Source organism: Eumetopias jubatus, unplaced genomic scaffold (genome assembly GCF_037043125.1).
Source record: "Eumetopias jubatus isolate StellerSeaLion01/CBP00866 unplaced genomic scaffold, mEumJub1_p1.0 scaffold_3, whole genome shotgun sequence".
Lineage (NCBI taxonomy): Eukaryota > Metazoa > Chordata > Mammalia > Carnivora > Otariidae > Eumetopias > Eumetopias jubatus.
This window is the reverse complement of record NW_028274809.1, coordinates 27,813,750-27,819,372: the sequence shown is the minus strand read 5'-3', so window position 1 is coordinate 27,819,372 and position 5,623 is coordinate 27,813,750. Positions and strand designations below refer to the sequence as shown.

Genomic DNA, 5,623 nt, shown 5'->3' with positions numbered 1-5,623 from the left:
AAAATGAGGCTTGGCCAAAGTGATATCCATTGTTATTAATGGGATCATGCCCCAACCTTATGCATCATATGGGAAGCTATTAACGTGGAAATTAAAAGCCAAATAGTTTTGAAATATTCTATTTTTACTATCATTTGGATTAAAATCCAATCTGGTTTGAGGTTTCATATAGAGAAGTATAACAGTGACTTTCTTCTCCTCAGTTCTAGATTAGAATCCAAAGTAGAAAACTTGGGGAAGAACAATGTTCACGACCCCCTCCGCGTACTAGGCTTCCAGCCCGCCGCGCTCCGCTCACTGGCCGTGCGTCCCAGCCAGCAAATCGTCCCAGCCGCGCCTCGGGCCAAGGTTTCAACAGACCTCACCAAAATGCCATCTCAAATGGAACACGCCATGGAAACCATGATGTTCACATTTCACAAGTTTGCTGGGGATAAAGGCTATTTAACAAAGGAGGACCTGAGAGTACTCATGGAAAAGGAGTTCCCTGGATTTTTGGAAAATCAAAAAGACCCTCTGGCCGTGGACAAAATAATGAAGGACCTGGACCAGTGCGGAGACGGCAAAGTGGGCTTCCAGAGCTGCTTCTCTCTAATTGGTGGGCTCACCATCGCATGCAATGACTATTTTGTAATACACATGAAGCAGAAGGGAAAGAAGTGGGCAACATGAGCAACACTCCCGCCCGCCCAATGAGAGTTCTCCCGAAGGATCTCTAGGAATCTGTCCCACAGCTTCCCCCTGTATAAAGGATTCCATGAGCAGATCGGGACCCTCAGAAAATGTACAAATAAAATCCAACCCCCATTTGAGAAGCAGAGAAAGAAAAGTCAGATAAGCTTTTGATTTTTATATTGCTTGCACCCTTACCCTCAATAAACAAATTCCTTCTTCAAAAAAAAAAAAAAAAAAAGAACAATGTTCACTAAGCCATTAGACACGATGGTGATAATAGGGAGAGGGGTGGTTGACTAGCATTATGTGTACTTTCAATACATTTCACATATATTCATGGGATGACTTCCTCTTTCCCCTAGAATTCTCGATGGGCAAAACTCATGCTCATTTGCTAGTTTGACTTCTCAGAAAATTTCCCTCCTTATAAGATTCCACTCAAGGTCTTCACTATAAGAATCAAAATAAATTTTTTTAGCCATCCGGGAGACGCCAGTGTGCAATGCTATAAGCAAGGTGGCAGACAGACTGCTCACTGATGTCAGGCATAGAGAATCTATTTTGTAACTCAGGTCCTGGTGCGTTTTTTTATGTTCTTATGCATGAATTTAAGCATATGACTGAACCCAGATGTGTCTCAGTCTCTCCTGTGTAAAAAGTGTGAGAATTATAATTACTTACCTCTTAGGGATGTTATGACACTAATTAATGCCTCAGAACTCTGTGAATAAGAATTATTTTGCACAGATGTTAATTACTATTATTCAAAAAACAGCCGTAAGGACAGAAACTGGAGAAGAAGGTGATGGGCAGGTTTTCATTCTCCTTAATGAAGGCTAAATAGAAGTTAGTAGGAAGAATTATGGAGAAAAATAAAACAATTATCAAAGGACTTAAAAGGAAGGCCATTATATTAGTAGAGCTTAAGCAACTGGGCATCTACTGAAAATGAATGTGGGGTGCATATTCCATAACTGAAAATCAATAGAGAATTTAATGGTCTATGGCAATTTTTCATGGAGAGGAAATGCTTTTAACAGTACTTAAATCCTAGTGATATGAGCAAATTTTAAGGTAATAACTATATTTGTATAATCAAAATAAGACTAATTCACTTAAAAGACACCCTGTGAGTCCACCTAACACTGTCCTTTTATTATGTTTAGTAGTCCTAGCCATGAAAACTAAGTCCTTAGGGATTGCAAAAGAAACAATGGTCAAATAGAGAATTCCAGAATCTCCCTTATCTGCTATTTTATAATTGAGGAGGATTAAGGTATTTTGTCTTAATGATGTTTCAAAGGTTTTATTTTCCTATAGTTTCTAGAATGTATCCTTCTGGCTTCTGCCCATGGTTCACTCTCTGGCCATACCTGGGGAAGCATGAGGAAGACAGGTTCTCAGTTTTCCCTGCCCATTCTTGCATACTGTGACCTGATAAATCTTATGGGATGATTTCCAAAAGTTTTATGGATCAAGAAAAGATAGTCTGAGCACAAGTTTAGGAGATTCTAGAGTCTTTTCCACCCTAAGATTATGGAAATTTAGCACCCATATATCTCAGATTATTTACTCACAATTTGCCCTTTCTCCTAAGACTTCTGCAAGATGACTTACACATTCTTAATGTTACAAGCTGCCACATAAGTCTAAGGACAGACGTACTGAGAGTGTGTTGGAGTTGTGGGTGTGTGGGTGGTGAGCTAAGCAATAAGTGGTCCAGCTGGAAAGACAAAGAACTAGCTCCTGCGGTCAGGTTTGGAGAACACCGCTTGTCATCTGATGCATCTAAACCTCTGACAATTGCTTATTTTTGTGGAGATCAGGTTCAACATAAATTGAATTTGCACTCTATGTCAGGCATAGCCATGGCTGTTTTCCCATTTCAGATTTAAAAAAATAAAACCCAAGGATAATAGGCGTTTTATTTCATTTCTTTGCAAGGAGGAAACTGAAGCATAGAGAAATTAAATAACATTCTAAGGTAGTTTAGCAACATAAGATGTCATTGGCATCCGGTCTACTGATATGCCATCTATACCCCATGGCTCCCACTCATGTCATAATTATTTAAGAATCTAAAGAGGCCTTATGAAGCACGAATGTGCTACTTCCTAATGGACCTTACCCCAGATCACAAGAATACACCTAGCCAAGCCCCAGTTGTAGAGAAGTAAAAGTAGTAGCCAACTCAAACTGTACTAAAGTCACAGTAGCAGAAAGATGAGAAAAGAAGTTAAAATATTAACTGTCACCAAGTCACCATGGTTATGAAAACCATTGACTCATTCATTTTTACAACCACAATTTATGGAGAATCTATTATGTATAATCCCTACTAAGTATAGGGATGATATGACAGTCAAGAGACACTAGATCTTTTCCCTCAAGGATTTAACCATCTATGGGGGAGAAGTAGTGAAACAAATTCCTAAGCAAGCATTTAATTATAATATGAATAGTGCTAAAATGAATTTAAACATTTAGTTACCATAATATTCAGTAGGTATAAAATAGGCTGTTAATTTTTTTCAGAGTAATTGTATTATTTTTGATGTAAAAAAAATCCAAATTCGATTAATATTCTATAAACTTATACCCAGTTAGGATTGCCTGTTGCCATTGCCCTGGGTTTTCACAGTTCCCAGGGCTTCCAGTGCATTTTAAGACTCTGCATTGAAGGAAGAGAGAGTTGAAGGTATAGTTACCATGAGGGAATAGTGAACCAGATGCCAGGAAAGTAGCCTGAGAGGTTGAGTCAGAGTAAGAGGACTATGGACACTATATGTGGCCTGGCTCAATCCCCCAGAGCTCTGGTGCCGAGTCCTTGAGGCTTACAGGTTATATAATCAATAGGTTAAATGAAATCTCCAGGTTCATTCCACGACAACTGTTTTCCAAATGTTCACTGTAACCACGAGAGCCTCTCTACCTACCACTCTCTCAGCACTTGAACTTGAATACTGGAAGTGACCCTTAGCATTTGGAGAGAGCAGTGTGCAGCAACTGAGGCATGTTCATTTGTTTGTATATGTGCCTTGATTTCTAGACTCTTCTCCCTGTGTGTTATTAAAGGTCTCTGAATTAAGCTGTGTCTTCTTGCACTGCAGAGCAGCATTATATCCAGTACACTGCTCTAGGCTGGCTCAGATAATGGGGCAGAACAGCAATGTAATGGGATATTATAGCAATTCCTAACCCATTCCACACTTGACTAACCCCAGTAATGAGTCAATAAGGCCTGTAGCTCTCTGATGGGAGCTTACACAGTGGAACATTGAGGCAGGACGCTGCAAAGGAAAACCTGGGAGCTGGTATTAGAGAGTTACTGTGGCTCCTAATATTTATCATAGGCCAATTCAGTCTGTAATCTGATCTCTGTGTGGTGCCCAGAACCTTCCTTTCTTCCTTTTCTGAATCCCTTCTCCTTTTCAAGTTCCTTATATCAAAATAATTGAGATTTTCTTGCTAAAAGGAGACATACAGGACTTACGACTTTGAGTTTTCAAAGGGAGGAAATAGAATGAATGAAAATAAGTCTCATCATACATGGTTTAGTCTACTATGCTCTCATTCTAAACTCAGATTTCTATGATACGTATCTAGTAGGGGAAGAATAGTCAGGATTATTTATTAGTCAGGATTATTGCCTTCTCCCTTTAGTTCTATGGATACTTTCCATTATTTTAATTCTTCAAGAGTTTCTGATGGTATTAATCTCTTTTAGCCCTAATAACCACATGAGAAATCTTAAAGTTAGAGGCTCCGAACACCTGCCCCATGATATCAAATTGATTGACCTAAAAGTTCAGCATGCACCTCTTAAAACCTAAATGGTATTGTAATTAGATGGAAATTAGTATGGTTGTGAACTGAATTATGTATCCACCCTGCCCAAATTTCATCTGTTGAAGCCTGTACTCCCAATGTGACTATATCTGAGACAGGACTTTTAGGAGGTAATTAAGGTTAAATGAGGTCATAAGGGTGAAGTCCTAATCTGATAAGATTGGTGGCTTTATAAGAAGAGGAAGAGAGAGAGATACCTCTCTTGCTACACAAACATGACAAGGAAAGGCCACATGAGCACACAGCAAGCGGGTGGCCATCCGCAAACCAGGAAGGGGTTCTCACCAAACCTTGACCATACTGGACCTGATTTAGGACTTCTGGTCTCCAGAACTGTGATAAATACATTTATGTTGTTTAAGCCACCCAGTCTATGATATTTTGTGATAGCAGTCCAAGCTGACTGATACAAGTACATTCAATGACGTAGAAAACAATAAACATTGTTTTCTACAATGATCCTACATGGTATTCTAGCAGAAGAGACAGATGGATTGTGTTACTCTCCCTAGCAGGTTGGGCATGGAGAGAAGTCTCATAGACATTGACAATATGATTACTAAAAAGTAGGAAGCCCCTGTGCCTTGACTGTGCTTCCAAAGAAATCTATTCACATGGAGCTAGCAAGACACAGATGCAACTGACCATCCCTTCCAAGACTCTCAGATCTTTAGCAAGGTTTCTAAATTTCTGACTTGTTTTCGTTTTGACCACTGACTTAGAGTAAAGCTGAGAGCAGAAACTGATCCAGAAGAAAAACCATGAAAATGTAAAAAGGAATTTTCAAAAAGTGTAGGGAGGACTTTGAATGGCCTCAGGCCATGAAATGATGTTAGGCCAAGTTCAGTCAGTTCTTCAGAAGGCAAGGAGTTTCACTTAAAGTTAGAGCAACAAGAAAAATACAGAGTATGAGATTATGTTATAGTTGGACTATACTAGTAGGAATTAGGCATTTTTTCCCCCACTGGCCAATATAAGAGAAAATGATAGACAAATGGCAATAAGCATATAAAAAGATGCTCCCCATCATATGTCATTATGGAAATGCATATTAGAACAATGAGATACCACTCACTACACGTCTATTAGAGTGGCCCAA

At 39.2% G+C, this 5,623-nt stretch overlaps 1 pseudogene; it reads left to right on the top strand.

Moving 5' to 3' along the window:
* Window positions 1-262: 262 nt before the first annotated feature.
* Window positions 263-902, top strand: LOC114215985 (protein S100-A10 pseudogene; annotated as a pseudogene).
* The last annotated feature ends 4,721 nt before the right edge of the window (window positions 903-5,623 follow it).